Genomic DNA, 18,972 nt, shown 5'->3' with positions numbered 1-18,972 from the left:
CAGGGGAAGATTTGTTTCACTTAGCATTGGACATGAGCTGTGCAGGCATGGACAGCTCAGCTCCTGAGAACAGGGGCTCTTCACAGCTCAACATAACTGCACTTTTTAAAGGATCCATTCATATTTTGCATGTCCTCTCCCAAGTGAGGCAAGCTCTTGCCTCTAATGACCCTACTGACTATAAATGGAAGCTGCTTTTGGCCACATGAACCCCACCCTGGACACTGCTGTAGTCCAGGGTTCTCTCATATCCCACAAGAAAATAAGATATTGAAAGGCTCTGGAAGAACAGGAGTAGATTAAAAGACAAAAATATAGAGCTATGAAAGATGCCATTATCCTCTTTCACAGAGATTTTCAAGTAATTCAGAAGAGATATTACATTCTGTGACTTCCAGAGTACAGAGATAGCTCCAACACTCCTTTTTCAACAATGCTTTCCAACATTTGGTAATCTCAAGCTTTTCTTGCAGAAGGAATACCACAGCAGAGGACTTAAATCACACTGTATTTAGCTAATTTTCAATGTGTTTCAAAGACCTTCTAGACACAAAAACTTGAATAATAGGATCTCTCTTCTATTTAAAAAAAAAAAAAGGTTTATTTTGAAAGTGATGCAACAACAACCTTGAAGCTATAGGCTTTTTTAAATGTTTGCCAAATCATTAATAACTGATTTTCAATCAAAGTATTTCTTTTCTGTGCTTACAATAAATAAATGGAGAAGACTAACAATTTTCCCAGTCTACTCTCTGCATAAACACACCAAAATAACCTGGAGTCTATTTTAACCTGTGGCATATGTATTAATATTGCCACTGCATATAATCCTTAGTCTTATTCAGACAGCAAAATTAAACTAAGAACTTTCTGACAGAACTTGTAAAGAGGCACTACATCTCTTGATAAAATATTTTTTACTGCTAACAGAAAAAAGAAAACTCAGGAACATGTGATAACTCACCTACTTTCAAGTTTTTGTCCTCATCTATTTCTTCCTCTCTGCTCACACTAGAACTAAGAATATTCTCTCTCAATTTCAACTGGCTACTGAAAACTCAGTCAGTGAGCTCTACAATAGAATGCTGAATTAAAATGCAAGGATGCAGATGAAGTGTGAATCATTCTTGTTTCATCAGAGCCATACCACAAACAGTAAAATCAATTTATTTGCAGCGTTTGTCTCTGAATGTTTAGAAAAATTACCTTGCTGCTGGAGGTGATGCATGGACTCTCACAAAGCTGGATAAAAACCCATTGCCTGCACAGCCACCAAGAGGGGAGCAAAGCATTGCTGCCACACTTCTCTGCAGGTTATGGAGATGCCCTGCCTTTATCAAGGGAGAAAATGTCAACATGAGCTTCTCTAAAGCAGATTTTTCTGTGAAGTTTCAACGAACACAAAGCAAAGGGACTTTGTCTTGATAACAACATATTGATATCTTTATTCATTCCTTTGTTCCACATATCCTCTGGGCATGTCTGGAAATCTTCCCTCCCCTCAGGATTCCTACCACCACACTGTGAAATCCAGAATTCCCCCATCACCTTAATAGGTCTAGACTCAACTATTAAGTGTTTTAGCCCAAAGGATGACAGGAGATTTGACAACCTCCTATGTTACCTGAACAAATCTGCTGAGACAGATTAACTACACTGGTACATTTCCATTTCCCACTGCCTCTTCTGACTGCAACATAGCACCTTTTTCACCAGGATAGAAACCATCCCAGATATAAACTACCTGACCTGAAGCATCAAGGAGATGAAAGCATATTTAAGAAATCAGCCAGGAAAGAACAATTTGCTTCCTATCTTAATTAAGTCACATTACCTGCCATAGCACCTTATTAATACTAAGATAATTTAACAGAAGTAGAGCCTTCAAAGGATTTTCATTTATTTTATCCATCAAAACTAACTTTACCCTGATGTTTAGCACAAATCAGTCCCTTCCAAATTTGGACAAATTCAGACCTATCCAATAAATAGCAAAATAATTCCTTTAAGAGCAACATCACAGGAGACAATAACACTTGTGTTTTATTCTCAATATCAGTTACCCCCACATGGTGACAGCAAGCTTCTGAACTCTAGATATTCAAACGTATTAATGACTTTTCATTAATTACCTAGAGAACACTACAAGCGCTCCTGTTCAAAAGTAAAACATTAATAACTCCATACAGTCAGAACAAAATTCTGAACCTGCATAATCAGAGCAAGGAAGCTGGATGGGCAGCCAGAAGCCTCATAAAAACAAAACCTCATACACCAGTTTCATACACAGCCATGTCTTTGCAGAAACTGACTCTCAGCTGCCTCAGATGCTTGGAAGGGAAAGGGAATCAGCTGCTTACCATTAACCATTGCAAGAAGTAGCCCTGCAAGCTCATAAATAGCAGGTAAACCATTTTTACTGATATGGTTAAGGCAATAGTATAGGACAGGGACTTTACCTCTGCTTTCATCTCTTCCAGTACTCTGGGGGTGATGACAGCATCACCACCACTCCTCCAGTTCAGCTGCTCTACACCAGCCCTTCCCTTGACAATATTGTGTTTGGCCTCACTTCCTTTGAGCTTTTCTTGTAAAGATATTGCAAGGCAGACAGGCACTGTATAGGAAAGCCTTAAATTATAAGGCCACATTAAAATGCCCATTTTTCACATTAAGGCAGATTTAGTATTTCAAGCAGATACCTATACTATTAAAAAAGTTTGGGTTAGTCTCTTTTTTTTTAACCTATATGTGTGTTCTTTTCAGTATCCATGAGTCTCAAGAGTGTAACAAACATCTCATTTCTTCCTATGTTTCAGAGCTCTTGCAGCTCTTTTCTACCTAGTGACATCTGCGTGCTCTGAAACCCACAGGGCAAGCTATTTATAACTGCACTGGAATGAACATTCCACAGAAACGTTTCAGTTCAGGAACGTTGTGCCACTTTTCCTTTTTATAGGCAATCAAAGGAAGATTCTAATAATTTAATTAAAAATGATTGAATGTATTTGCCATTTTGGCAGTTTGGTGTGGTCAAGCTCTCTGGTCACTTTCTGCTCCTTGGCTCAGTAACTCTGTTAGCAAAGCATTATTTTCAAACTATGATTGCCAGAACAGAATATTACTGAAGAGACCTGTAAAAAGCAGACATTTCAGAGGAAAATTAACACAAAAAAGGCTATTTTAAGGGAAAACTTAATGTAAGAAAGGCTTATGTACAATTTCAGAAAATTCTTATGAAAGGTTAAAAGATTATTCCCTTTCCTTCCATCATCGTGGCACTATTAAGGTTATTATTCCTGTGTTATTTGTTTATTTACTGTCTTATACTACATGTTTATTTACTGTAAATGTTTACCTACTAAAATATTTACTAGAATAGCTGTATTCCCAAAAAGTTGGGGGGAAAAAAAGTAGGATTGTTCTAAAACAATGCAGTGAATACATTAGAGACTTATTTACAGATTTCTTTCTGTATAAAGAGAGTAAATTAACTACTTCCATATGTTTACTGGAGCCATATATTCTAGATTTTAATAGGAAAAACATCTGCTAAAATCAAGACAGTATCAAGCACTGCTATATTGCCTCTAAGGCATATAATCATATTTATATCATTATTTATCCTCCTTGCTAAAGTACAAAGTGGCTTTGAAGACCTATTCTTTAGTATGAAGATATTTTTCATAGTTTTTCTGTGAAACAACAAACAGCAAATTACTGTGACCTGTTGAATTTGGAATGGTCTCACCAACAGATTAAACTGTCTCCTTTCAAATAATGTGGAAATTGTTACCTGCTAACAGCCTCAAAAAAAAAACTATAAAAAAAAAACTGAAAAATTAAACATGGAAGATAATACTGAACCTGATAATTCAGAATTAAGATGAGGCTGTGAAAAAATAAAAAAGAAACCCAAAAGCACAATATGACAGTCACTTGCTTCATAATTGCATAAAATCTCAAAAAAACTTAAATCTGTGAAAAGGCATTATATAAATTGACAAGAAAAACTTCAGCTATTTGGAACCGAGGTAATATGCAAACCATTTCATAATAATTTGAATTAGTTTTTGAACAGACAGTGTCCTAATGAAAAATAAACAGTAATGAGCATTTGGTCTGATGTATCTGTTTGATTTATATTTAATTTGTATTATTTCTTAGGCTTCTAAATCCTCCTGCCAAGTAAACAGATCTATGCCTTAGCACAGCTAAGATCTGATCATGCTCTTCCCAGGCACAGAACTCCATAGCCCTTGGCACCCATCTCAAAGGGCAATGTTTCCCTTTTTCCAGTCACCAGAGACTTCCCCTGCCCACCATGACCCCTCAAATATCCTGGAGAGTGGCTTGGCAACTCCATGAGTCAGTTCCCACAGGGCTGTGAGCTGTTTCCCCCCCAGGTGCCACTCTCACAGATTTGAGTGTGCCCATGTTCCTCAGGAGTCATGAGCCTGATCCCACTGACACGGGAGGGGCTCCTGCCACCCCTGCCCTGTGCTCCACCCACCAAGAAGTTCAGGGAGAGGTTGTCAGTGAAGGCACAGGAGTTGAGTAGCTCAGACCTCCCTTCATCCATTGCTGTTTACCAGGGCTGCCCACAGGGTAGGGGATGGGGCATGTACTGTCCCTGACATTCCCTTTCTGCCCAACGTTGCAACTATGTTGAGACAGACACAACTGGCATCATCACCAGTCCTTTATTAAAAACTTTTAATGCCTTCTCTCAGGCAACTCTGACTCTTTTCCTCACTGGCAGCTCCACACAGCACTGGCTCCTTCCCTCTGCATGACTGGCTAACCCAAGCTGTCCCCTACCCAGCCAGCCCTGCCTGTCCCTCACACAGCATCTTCTTACCTTGTCTGTCCCTTGCACAAACACAGGTCCCTTCCTCAGCAGAGGCAGCAGCCTCCATCCTGAACTCCAGCAGACTCCAACTAGCTGATGAGCAGCTAACCCACTCTTTTATAACCCCATCCTCATGGGACAGGCAAGGCTGTTTCCACTTCTAGCAATCAGTACAGCTGTAATTCATTGAGGAAAATTGCCTTCTGCACTGTCCTTACAAACAATCTTCCACAGTCCAACACACCTGCAGAAGCCTCTCCTGTTACTCTTTGCTTTCCTAGTGAAGTTCATGTCCATCCTATGCCTTTCCAGGATCTGTGTCCTTGCCTGTGCACCTCTCCCTTCATTTTGCCCAGCAGTCTCAGCTCAGCCATGCCAGCCTCTTGCCTTCCTTGCCCAATTCCTTCCCCCTGTGGTTCAAGGGCTCTGGGAAATCTTAAGGACCTGCCAGCTCTGTTCTGCTCCCCTGCCCCTGCTGGCAGCTTTCCAGGGGCTGCAGGAACTCCTGGGCTGTATATGGGGCTACATGAAGGTTGGCCATGTTTTTATATATAAGCCAGAGGGCAAGCAAATTTAGGATAGCTTGTGTCATCCTATTTTATATCTCCAGTCTGCTTTCTGTTTTTATTTCTGCTTATAAATGCAATGAACTTACTGACATCAGGTAGCTGATGATTTTATTAACTTGACTGGACAGAACCTGTGCACACTTAATGACAGAATCTAAATAATGTTTTATTTCAGGAATCATGTAAAGTCATACCCCTGCTTGCTGGTTTCAAATTACATAATTTAAAATTCATCAGCATTCCTATCCCAGCTCATACTCTAGCAATTACAAAGTCATGGCTATGCTCTTCTAATTACATTGCTTATATCAGGGAACAATAAATTCATTTGTTTTGAGTAATTTATTGTTCCAACATTATCAAACTCTTCATATCAAAACTAACTGCATCAATTTGTATACATTTAGTCCTAACACTTCAGATATTGACCAAGCTTCTCTTTTTTTCAATTTCTTTGACTTTGATGCTAATAGATCTGCTAATAGAATTATGACCCTTCAGTGGGACAAGATCTGCAAGATGGTTCATGAGATTATTCTGGTTGGGTTCAGTTGTGTTTCAGTCTAGATAACTGGGAAATAAAATTTTCCACAAAGAATATGCCATAAAACACTTGTAGCCCATTTTTAAATGAAGAATTGCCTTCTTGGAGCCAGACACTTTCCCAACCACTTACTTATTTTAAAATTAATCATAACAAAAATATTAATTCTTGTGATTTATCAGCCAATCTTCAGCTAGCAATCTTCACTTATCCATGGGCAACTTTATTCCTGTAAATACAAGTGAGCATAATTTTGAAGTATCAATTCTTGCATGATAGATTTGTTATTGTGAAGGTTTAATGCTCTCTTCATTAAGAAAGTCTATTGCATTAAGGGATGTGCCAGCCACAATAACAGTGTGCAGGCAGAGGGGTGTGATTGAAGTTATGCTCCCAAAAGCACAAGCTGGGCAAAACCTTGAAGGAATTTCAGAGTAAATGAGTTACAAAAGTCTGATTTATTTATTTATTTTTTAATACTGTTTTGGGGAAAGTTTGGCTGCCTTTGTGCTGTCCCCAGACTCAAGAGCAGAATTTTCAGATGGTGACAGACCCTAAGCACATGTATTTAAGGCAGTTTGCTCTCACACAGACTGCAGTGCAGGGATGAAGCTCCTTGACTTTGGGAAGTTTTCTCATTTTCCCTCTCTGGCTGAGGAGGGCAGAGAGGTGCCCATCCTTCCCTGTGCACTTACAGTTAACTTATAATTCTTACAGGATCCTGTGGTGTATCAGATCTATTCAGTAAAGGTGGCAAGACAATGCTTTTACAGAGGTATTTGACTGTAAATTCTCCCACAAGCCAATATTCATCTTGATTATCAGCTTTTTAAACTCAGGAAATACAGGAAAATCAAGATTCCCAGTCCCAGTCTCAGTGAGGACTTTTCTTTCCCTGCATCTCTGTCCTCCTGCTTGACCTACTTGCATTTCAGTCTGTCAGACTCAAGCAGTTTGTAGTGTTCTGACCTGACTTAGCTGTCCTGAAATTCATTTTGATCATGTTACCTCTTGGATTAAGAAGCTTCATCGACCTTTTTATTTTTTTTTTTTTTCCTTTTTGAGACCAAGGATATAATTTAAAAGTTTTGCTGTTATTTTCAAGGTACTTCAGGCCTCTCATCCATGTTATTTATAGGAACAGATCAATGCCTATGTTCCATCTTGGAGTTTGTGCTCAGTCTTAGATTACTGTCTGCCTTGATCCCTTATCATTCTCTGGTAAAATTTAAGCATTTTTCATTTTGCCTCTTGTACATTCTAATTCTTGCCAGGGACCTAAACCAGCAACCACTGTTCATCAAAAAAATCTTAACAGTAGACATGTACTTAATTCTTTTGCTGAACTGGGACATAAGTTTTTGTGAAGCCCATGGTACCCCTCAGTGAGCAGGTACTGCAGGGATTCAACACTGCACTACAGGTTTCAGAGATTTACTTAGGATAAATTATGCTGGTCCCACAGATTAAATGGTCATCAGCATTTGGAGTGAATCAGGCACATTTCTAGGTCACATTTTCAGTCCAGTTTCATTGAAATCAGAGTTCACTCCAAGGCCATCATCCAAGGCAAACCTAAACACGATCAACAGGGACACTCAGGAGGTTCCTCTTCTGAGCCAGACTGAAACATTAATGCAGACACACTTTTGGGCTCACCAGTAGGAAAGAACCATTGCTGTTTCCTTTTCCTGTTTTCCCAAATTTACTCCATGCAGGGGAAGGTTTCAGAAGTTATTACTATCCTGTTAACTTCATACAGTATTGGGCTCTTGGGCTCACAGGCTGTTTTTAACATACATAAGGCAATGCCAGAGAGACACTGTCTCCAGTTACAGATTGGTAAATCACTTAGCACAAAATGGAATTACAAGGCTTTCTCTAGGATCTTCCTTCAATGACTACTATTTATAACTAATAGACACTGCAGAATTGGCTACACCATTAGAGAGGAACTTCAGCTCATGTAACACGTCACAGTTTAGGGAAAATGAAGCCATGAAGATATGGCAATTAATAGCAGCAATGTTAATGTTTATCTTTGCAGAACTATCCAGTAATCTCTGGCCCACCATACATTTTGATCAGCTTGACACTGACTTTCCACTTATCCCCAAATACTTAATTACTGTTGGATATGTTCACAGTGTTGTCAAAACACAGAACTCCAATTCCCCATGCACATGCCTGGGACTGAATCTTAATCTCACAGATGTGTAAATTAGAAGAAAATATAAAGATTCTATTACTGCTGCATCTTCATCAATATCAACCAATTAACTGCCTGAAGGAGAAACATAAGCACCTGCAGTCAGAAAGGGGGAGAGAAGAACATATTTATTCTATTACCAGAACAAATGAAGAGTGAAATAAAGCTAGAACAGGAGAAACACTTTTAAATTTGCACTTTCTTTTTTCCTCCTTACTGAATAGCAATATATGCCATCAGGGCATCAGTTTTTCCAATTGGTATGTTTTGGTTTTGTCAGAAAAATGTGAATATTACTGCTGGAGGATTTATCTGGCAAGAGCACGATCACATTTTGCTACCTCCAAGGCTCCTGACTGCTAAAGTAATATGAGTTTTGTTCAATAAAGAGCATAATTCTGTATATTCAATATATATACATTATGACTCAGAGAGGAATACCCTGCTTTTTAGTTATGTAACATATACAGAGGGTACAATCCTTTTCAAAAGCTCTTCAGGTTCCTAATGAGAAATGTGATATAATTTGGTCTTTTGAGATAGTGAATTGAATTAGTGGGCAGCTCTCTAATCCCCTCTCTTACTGGGCAGTTTCTCTGCTGTTTTTGGACCCATCTGACAGAGGAAGGATAAGCATAAATCTGCTAAAGAAGGAGATGACATTTATAGATTATTCAGAGGAAATTGTGATTGTGGTCCTTCCTCTATTTTCTGAGAGATCTTGCTCATCCTGTATCCAGCACACTGAGCTGGTTCTTGTGCAGTTTCAATAGTGGATTAGCATATGCCTTTCCAACATCCTTCCCTGTCCTTTTCCTCCTTGCTTCAGGGTTAAACCTCATTTATTAAAGCAAATTTCAGCTATGAGTGTGATTGTGAATCCCACAGTTTTGGGGGCTCCAGACTGAGACACTTCCAAGAGCCCCAACTCTCTGAAACAATATTAATTATATTTGTCCTCAGCTATCACAGCCTTATAAATGCCTCAGAGTGGAAAGCCAAAAAATGAAACAGATCAAGTCAATAGTAATTTTTTTAAAAGATCTTCCTGTAATTTCTTGGGTCTAATAAAAAAAAAAAATCATTACTCAGATAGAACTTATTGGAATTGATATAAAGACTGACTGTATAAAAATCAATAAGAGACAAATTCACAAATCATATATCCAGTAAGGAGCAAATTCTTTAAAGTGTGAAGCTTTAATTGGACCCTCAAATGATGAGCAGTAATCTTGGAAGAAGTTACAAAGCTATTTGGAATAGCATGATAGCAGAAACTCACTACAATTTCAGGTGCCAGAACACCTACCCCATACTACAAGCATGAGGGAGGGAGGATGAATCACTTTAAGACTAAGACTGATGAGAAGGAAGTGACATTTCCCTATGATTCATCCCTTATTGAATTCTATTGAGTGGTGTGCTGCTCACTCTGAAAGTCTTCAGCTCTGAGAAGGAAAAAAATTCCACTCTCCAGTTTTCATACGAGTTCAGTACAGCAAAGTCACCTGGGAGAACTGGAACCTGGCCATGCTGGTCTGTTACCTGCTGGCAACTGGTGATGGTGAGTGCATATTTAAGCACATTATTTGCATAAACACACTGTTCACATAACTGGGTGATGAATGTATACAGATATGTACACACACAGATCAATAAGCAAATAAAGGATTTCCAAAATGTGCAGCACAATCCGCATTGCAGAAATTGTTAAGAATTGTTCCAACTCTCCATTCTGAAATGTGAGATTTATGGTGCTCTAAATCCCATTTATATTTTTATCTGGATCAGCCTGCTCATCCCTTGCTGCTTTGCCTTCCCAAATCAAATTCAGTCAGTTCTCTCTAGCTCTGTCTGAATGTTTCCTTTGATTGAGTGATGTTATTTCTAGAAAAAACACTCAAATCAATTTAATGCAAATTCCTTTTCACGTCCTGGTTGACCCATCAGGACATCGACAATAATAGATTGAAGTAGTTACTTCCTGAGGCAGATGACTCATTGAGTGCTTAGTAATCAATTTTCATCGGTGTGACTGCATAATCTGTCTTTGGGGTTCTGTTACATGTCGTGACTAGAATGCCACAGAATCCTGGATTGCCTGATACAGAAAATGAATGGTGAGCCAGCAGCCATCAGCCATTTTAAATTGCACAAATCACCCCAACAGAGCCACATTGAACACAGAAGGGCTCTAGCTGTTCTCATGTACACCAGAGAAAGGCAGGAGTAAATCCAGGAGAGCCAATGGTGGTCCATGAGTTGCAATCCACAGCAGCTGAGGTCAGAATTTGATCCTTTGGAGATTAGCCAGCTTAACATTTTTCTGAAATCAGAAGCAACTCACTGCATTCAAGCCTTTTCTCATCTCTGCAAAAATCTACTTCATTGCTCCTAGACTGAGAGGGGTGTAATCAAAGCAAAGGGAATGAGTTTTGATCTGCTATAGGAAGGATGTGAATTCATTTATGAAAACTTAGGGGAACTGGGGATTTAGATCACCTAATTAAACACATTATGACTCTACACTTACTCCATTGCAAACCTGCAATGTTTCACAGCATCCAAGCTGCATCCCATACAGGACATGGCAGATGATGATACTGCATCATAGTGACTGCATAACTCATAATACTCCTGGAAGATCAGCAGGAATGTGTGTTTCCAGCACAATGGCAAACTCCACACTCTTTTGCCATAAGGTATCCTGCAAGAACACATTCCTGCATCTGGGATATAGGACTAAGCAAGCTGATGCCAAAGTTGCTCCTCAGTGTTATAGGATGAAGGATGATTTTATCATATTGAGGTGCTACCACTGAGCTCAGATTCCTTCATAATTGGGCTGAGTAGGTAACAAAACCAGGGCAGAGAACACCTGGCAGAGTCTATGCACCATTTCAAGGCTGGAACTTTAGCTCTCAAGATTCATATCAGTTTGACAACTCATTTGGTTTTGTTATACACTCCTCATTCTCTCTGGTGTGTCCTTGAAAAGCAACATTTGAAAGATTTAATATTTGTTGACATTGTAGCTTTCTGACAAGGGAACATTGCTCTTTCTAACAAATTCTGTGTTTGTGAGGAGTACACAAGTATATGAAGAAAGTTGAGGGGCAAACTCCATAAAGTTTGGAGGCATGGCTTACAGTGAAGCAGCCACTAGCATCCTTCAGGAAATGTGACAAATTCAACCACAGAATGAGGGGAAGTTCTGAGTTAAGCTGGTCCCTTAGCTGTGAATTAAGTAGGGAAAAGTCTGATTTCTTGTTTTAGTTTAGATTTCAGTTTAGATCCCACTGCAATGTCAGTAACAGAATTGCTGCAGCAGAAGTACCAGGGTGCACCCTGCACCCTGAGATGCATCCCACTGCTCCCCTAAGCTCCATGTGCAGGGTTTCACACCGAGCTAGGGGGAATACCAGCAGCTGTTTGCTAAGTAAGGACAGATTCAGGGCCTCAGGGCTCATCTCTTCAGCACTAACACACAATTAGATGGCTTGGACCTGGCTCCCATTCAGCTCACAATGATTCTGTAATGACCTTAGCCACAATAACTCTTTCCAATCAGCAACAGAAAGAGAGAGGGGAATTTTGGTAGCAAAACTGTAAATGAGCAAAGCCACAAACAGCTGCTCCCTGTAAGGATGCTCCAAGGCCTCTCACTGCTGCCAGCCAGTTCTGCTCATTCCATGTCCTTGTATATATTCTCCCTAATATACAAAAACTTACAGTAGTCATGACCCAGGCAGTGGTAATTTAGGTGTCCAAGTGAACGTGTAGTCGCAGCAGGATCTCAGGAGTGAGCTCTGATATTCACATCACATAACTGGATGACTGGTAATTATCAATGCAGTGACTAAGACAAAAGACAACCTTTCCTTAGGGAAAAGCACATACAGATATTCTGGAAGGCAGAGCCATATGTACACCTAACAATAGCACCTGTCTGCTCTAAGTACAGCTCCTTTTGATCATGGTTATTATCTCCACAGGTAGCTGCTCTTTTGCCTTCATGATTTTCCAAGTGTACCACTAAAACACATTCTCAGACAGGAAGGTTTTTGAGACTGTTGCTATAACGAAAGGAAGTATAAACAAAAAGCACAAATACATGCTGGGAAGAGAATAGATTAAGGGCAGGCCTGAGGAGAAGGAATTGGGGGTGTTGGTTGACCAGAAGCTCATCATGACCTGCAGCCCAAACCTGTCCTGTGAGCTGCAGGTGAGGGAGGGGTTTCTGCCCCTCTGCCCTGCTGAGACCCCACCTGCAATGCTGCACCCAGCTCTGATGTCACCTCATAAGAAGGACATAAACCTTTTTGGACTGTGAGAAACAGTCAAAGTTTACTGATCACAATCCATAGGCTGAAAATTAGCTGTCCAGACAAGCTTGAAAATATTAAAAATAAAAAAATGCAGTATCAGAAAATAAAGATAATTTACTGAAATATTTGCAAACCAGAAAGTACTATAAATTATTCAGGATAATTTATAACAAATATGTTTCCTATCTCTACTTTTTAAGTATAATAGCTTATTGCAATTGATGTGAATAATTTTAGTTCTGCATTCATATAATTCATCTCTACAGTAACACATCAGCTAAAAAGCAGCATTAAGCACGAAGTCCCATGAATGTAACCATAGCTGCAGTGAAGTGGAATACAATTAACCTTTACATAGTTCAGATGTGCACAGGTCATGACATCTGCTACTTACAAAGTACTCCTGGCTGGTCTTGGGAAATTGGGTTTCCTGTAGGTACCAGGGTGATTATTCTGAACCTGCATATATACACACATACATCATGTCCAATACAATTTCTAGTTCTTAGACCACCACTTAATGAGATGATCATTAGCTAATCACAGGAACCAAAAAACTCCAGTCAAGATAAGAAAAGAGCTCCAATGATGTCATGTACCCACTATTGAATGGCACATGGTGTGCAGTACTCAGCACAGCAATGCACCCAAAAGATTGCTGCATAACAGCAACTGGCAAACACCCCTGGCTATCACATCTTATTCTTAACATTTCATCGTTCAGAATCAGACTTAAAAGGAGGGGCTTTGTTCTGTGGGGGTTTGTGCTCTCAATCTGGTATTTTTGTAAAAATTTAATATTCCCTGTAAATAAAGGGAAATAAATATAATGGCACTTATGATGGCTGGAGGAGAATCTCGATGCTAGGTTTGTCCAAGTTGTGATTCCACGCTGGGGTTGAAGTGACAGAAAGAAATAGAGAAACTACTACACTGATTCAGTAGGAGCCATACCAGGAGGGTGGAAAGGGTTTGCTTTCTTATGGATGAAGACATTTCCCTTCTAAAATTATAATAATTCTTCTCCTGTAAATCAAAAGTGAAAGAAGTAAAACACCAGAGCACATTTGAATAGAATTTAAGATGAGGATAAGAAGGTAACTGCTGAAGTTTATGTCATTAACTCAACTGAAGTTCTGTGGAAGAAGGTATACAGTGAAAGATGTTCTGTGGAAGAAGCAGTCTGAAAAGGTAAAATATCTGGAATAGTATGACTGGTTTACTAGACTCCTTAGTTATTTATATGCAAAAATGCAAATTATATATCAGGGTCTTTTTCATTGGTAAAGCTTTAGGGAAAATTCCTAATTAAAATTCAGTGAGACAAAGTACTTGATATCCAAGCTTATGTCCCTATTAGGATATTTTTGTTCTAATGTGTTTAATGTTTTAATAAGTACATTATTCTTAATGTTTAAAACATCAACACTACATGCTTAAAATCTAATAATTCTCTTAATCCATATAGGAAAATGTCAGTGCCAGAGCCTAGCTAAATATGCAATTCTATCGTCAGATGTTGCCACCAAACTGAAACAATTCTTCCAATTTAGCAAAGGTACAAAGGGATAACTCCATGTTTGTGTTTGCTTCTATCTAACCCTAACCCCAGGATCATTGTACATAAGGACCTTTTACATGTGCTACTATTTGTGTGCCTGTCCTTCACTCTCAATTTTTTAGCTCATTTGTGGAACTGAAAATGTAATGGCTTCTGTACTTTTTGCAGAAAATCATGAAAGATTATAAAAGAAGAGATAAATATATGATTGAATACACTTGGTTCACATGAACATGTTTATAAACTGCTAAAAACAAGCCAAAGAGCAAGAAAAAGTTATAAGTACTATGTCAAATACTTGTCTCTGAAAGAGCTCACTGGTATTAGCTTGACAACAGCATGTCAGCAAAGGTGTTTAGATACAGCATCAAAATTATGAACATTCCATGTGCTTTGATGACTCAGTCACCTCACCTCACCTGAGCAATACAGAGAGGAAAATAAGTAAACCACTTCTTTAGTTCGCCTTAAAATAATATTCTTACTTTCATCCATAGGAGTTTTGTTTAGTTGTTATGTCTCAATGCAGTGTTCCAAGAGACCCTTTTACAGTAATGAAACATCTCTGCAGTAACTGACCTGCAGTAACACTGACACACGTTGTCAGTAGAAAGCAGAATCCCAAGCAAGATAATGGGATTTCTCTTAATTCAATTTGCCACAGATGTAGTTAGCATGCCAGCATTCTCCTTGCAGAGATGCTGCTCTTTATGGTTTGGTTCCTAATTAACGTGGTCACTTGGAGCTACACAGTGCTGCTGGCTCAGCTACCATTTCACACAAATCTAATTTGGCCCTGCAGAGTGCTGTGAGTTCAGGGGATGAGAGGAGCTGTCTGACAGACAGCAGCCTAATGCACCTGGCAAAACGTGAGTCCTGCAGCCCACGTGGTGCTGGCACAGCAGAGCAAGGAGGAGCAGCCACCTCTGCAGCTAACAGAAATATCTTTCACAATGCTCCTCTCAGCATGGCAACCCAGTGATAATAGTTTTAAACAGAGATAGAAGGATATGAAGCCTATAAATAAAAGATTTTAAACTGATTTTGAAAGTTTCTAAATTAAGCATCAGAATGAGTGGTCTGGGTCAAGGCAAATGCAAATGCAGGGTCTAACCACTAAGACTCCATGTAGAAGTGGCATTTTGATTTCCCTCAGCTTATGGAAACTTGATTTTCCAGTTCCAGAACTCAGTTTTTGAGAAGCATCTTCTAGCACTTACAATAAAGTATACAGAGCAAGGATATGAGCAACACCAATAAGGAGGCACTAATCTTTACTCTCTATGAAAACACAATCTGAAATCAGACTCCATCCTGAAGAGAGAAATTATATTTATACTACACATGAATAGGAAAGATGTATTTTTCAAAGAGCAATTAGGAGCACAAATATTTCTACTTGTGCATAGTATCACCAGAAAGTGACTTAAAAACATTTCAAAGGGAAAAAAAAATTAACATAAATAAAACAACAGACTTAAAAAAGGTTAAACTGCCATTGAACAGAATTACAACAAAAAGTAATTTGAGGGAGCTTTAATTCCACTGAACTATCAGATCCTATTGACAAATTGCACTAGTGTTGAAATTTCTCCTTTTTATTAGTTCCTGCATCCTTGTTTACAACTGTAAGAGCACAAGGTTTGAGAGCCTCAGCAGAATTCAGCCCATAAAGTTCTATTCAAGCTCATACCAACATAATTTATGGTCACACCCTCTGCCATAAAGAACATAATGTTAATGATCTTAGAATCTGTTAGGCCTCTGGAACTACTGAGAATTACAACTCTTTCTGCATACACATTGGAAACTCCCCAAGATTAAAGTCTGAAAAATGAGCTTCTGTCATGTTTCACAATCCAATTAAATATATCAGTGTCTCAAGGGCCAACAGTTAGGTCTCAGAAAAATAGTCCAGCACAAGCAGGCGGACAGAGAAGCATGAGTATTACAGCCTGGTTCATCCTGAAATCAGATCCTTAAGAGTTGCCACATCATCTTTCTAAACAGGACACTAAAACTGAAAGAAATTGTGGGAAAAGGCATTTACACAGGTAAAATCCCCTAACAGGCAACTTTTGCTTTGTGGTCTGTTACAAAAATACTGGAAACCAAGAGTGAGATTCACCTAGGTCCTTTTTATTGCCTGAGCACTGTCTGTGTTAACTATCAGTGCTCATTCTAGGATTTTATCTAAAGACCCTTTATCTGTGAAGTGCCTGTCACCCATGTATAGAAAAACTCTCTGAGTATCACCAGTGCCACTCCATTTTGCAGCCACTTCAGCCTTTTGCTGCACCTTAGTGCAGGGGGTGCATCCCTTTCCCCAAGAGCAGGAGCTGGAAAGGGAATGTCATAGAACAATCATAAAACCCATTGATAAGGTGGAACATACTGCATAAAACCCAGCAGTTTGCCACAATTAGCTGATCATTAATAACTTCTAGATACACTAGGTAGCAACAGACCTCGGAAATGTTTCAAGCAACACACAGAAAAAACTTGAAAATACAAACATGCAGTGACCTCAAATGCTGTCTAGGAATAGAGATATGCCCAGTCAGTGAGTTAAGAAGCATTGCAGATCAGGAGTGAAACAACAGGTACTGGTTAGGAAGACAAATCCCTTGGTTCCACAGCACATGTGGGCAGGATGATCTCATACCCCAGATGTGTCCTTTGCTTCTGCACTGAAGAGCACTGCCAGCACAAAACTCCTGCAGGACATGACATTTATAGCTGAGATAGCAGTAGTGTTGCAAGTCACTGGAAGTACTGCCCATCTCCCACCCTTTAGTTGATTTAGAGATGAGAAGCCTCTTTTGCTTCTAAGTCAAGTCAGCTTTTACTGTTTTGTTTTTTGAACAGAGATGAAGGAAATTAGTAGAGCCTGGTGGTAGCTGATAAGACCCATTTGAACATGATTTCTCTTTTAAAAATTGTGTATTTTACATAAGGTCATAGAAAAGGCTGTAATTTGGGGTATAAGACTTTCCTCCATGTGAAAGGACAAAGCAGTTCACATCACAACAAAGCTTCAGGCTTTGGGTGGGTCTGTAATTTTTTTCATCATCATCATTATCCATTCTTAATTTCAGTACCATATACCAGCATCACTTCTTCAATAGAAAATGGCAATTGTTTTATGAACCCAATAAAACTTGTTTGTTTATAGTTTATGGATCCAGATACAATGGTCTGCTTATCATCTCTGTTCAAGCATTTTAAGATCCAATAAATTTCTCCAGACCAAACTCCTGTGGTGTTGCACAGGGACCAAATCAAGTGAGCTTGTCACTCGTCAGCCTTGTCATCCACACACAGCTTGGCAAGATCACTGCACATGTTCAGTCCAGCTCAGAGTAGCTTTTGTGACAAAAGTACAAGAAGAGATCAAACAATTTATGTGACAAGGAGGATAATACAGGAAGATGTGAGCAGCTGATGGTAGCACAACAGGGGAACCGAAAACCCTGCAATCAATAGGTAGTGACTAAAGTTCACAGTTTTAAAGTACAAATACAGAAAGTACTTCATGATCTATCTCCTCTCCTGTGTTCCAGTCCCAAAAGATTTGCATTTGTCAAAGATCCTGGCATCTCCTCTGTTACTCAGTATCAAACCTTTCCTACCATAAAATCAATCCATATGCCAATCAAGGTTCTCCAGAGCTTCCCAAAGAGCTCTGTGCATTGAAACTCTCCTTCAATTTATTTTACCATTTCTGTTCTTCCACTTGCTGATTCTTGGTAGCAAGATCTGACAACCAGAAAACTACACACATGAGGACTCCAGAAGATGGGAAACATGCTGTAATGATTGGAAAATCACCTAAAAGATATTTGAATGCACTCCTATCACTGAAGATTTCCCTATGTTTGTTCTGTAAATTTTTCACTTTTGGAAATTCTGTTGAAGAAAAAGAATTCTACATGGCAGGTTAGTGTTTTAAAAATAAAAAATAAAAAAAAATATTAAAAAATTCAAAATTCAAACATCTGTCATTCTGAAAGAACAGATAAATGTGGCAATCTCCAAATTTGAGCCAGTCAAATCAAACATCATCAAGACCTGAAACAGCTCAAAATTTAAAATACTGTCACAAAACATTCAATTATTTTGGCCACAGTTAGTCATTGAGATATCTTCAAAAATACTTGAAAGCCTAATTCTCTTGCACTACTAGCTGAAGTGATACCAGTAAAGTTTTCTTTTATGAAACTCATAGGTCAAGAAGTAGCAGATAGTCATCTGAATTTTTAGATGCTCATCCTGAAAAGATTACAAAATTCACCTATAGCTGCTTCTTATATTTCTCTTATGATTGAATCTGTCAAGGATTTGAACTTGCACAATCAAAGTACTCTGCTATCATAGGTCATTTTCTCCCCAAAGACAGACACTCATTTTTTCCCTCTTCTGGAGAAGAGGCCTTTAACATTTACAGTCTTTAAAGACTAGCAGTGCACTTATGAAAAGCATTAAAGCCTCATAGAACATCACTTTATGGCTCCATGTACCATCATCAACAAAAGAACACCTGTCAGGAAAAAAAATAACTCTATCTTTCCCCCTAAACCATGAGAGAGTAATTTTCAATGTAAATGAGACCTGAATATTTTACTCTTGCCTGGCAAGAATCTCACATGAAAAGCAAATGAAGCAAAAAAAGACTGACATTATTACTCACCAAAAATAGAAATGTCTCAGATGCTCAAACATTTGCTTAGAATAAACTACAAAAAAAGCAAGATAATTAAAAAATATCTCTCTGCCTTCTTCCTACTGAGCTAAGACAGGAATATTTCTTGACATGGAAACTGTGAATCTTGGCCTTATGACTTAGTGCTTGAAGGCCATCCAGAGCCTTTTCACCTGCATTTGGAAAATGCCCAGAAACTGTGTAAGC

The 18,972-nt window shown here is 38.9% G+C and overlaps 1 long non-coding RNA gene across 1 annotated transcript in view; it reads right to left on the bottom strand.

Moving 5' to 3' along the window:
- Positions 1-4,935, bottom strand: part of LOC130257367 (uncharacterized) — a 164,823-nt gene extending 159,888 nt beyond the window's left edge. Inside the window, exon 1 of the long non-coding RNA XR_008841315.1 lies at positions 4,862-4,935. This is a non-coding gene — a long non-coding RNA (uncharacterized LOC130257367). The remainder of the gene's footprint in view (positions 1-4,861) is intronic.
- Between the last annotated feature and the right edge of the window lie 14,037 nt (positions 4,936-18,972).

This window comes from Oenanthe melanoleuca, chromosome 10 (assembly GCF_029582105.1).
Source record: "Oenanthe melanoleuca isolate GR-GAL-2019-014 chromosome 10, OMel1.0, whole genome shotgun sequence".
NCBI lineage: Eukaryota > Metazoa > Chordata > Aves > Passeriformes > Muscicapidae > Oenanthe > Oenanthe melanoleuca.
This window is presented reverse-complemented; position numbering and strand designations above follow the sequence as displayed.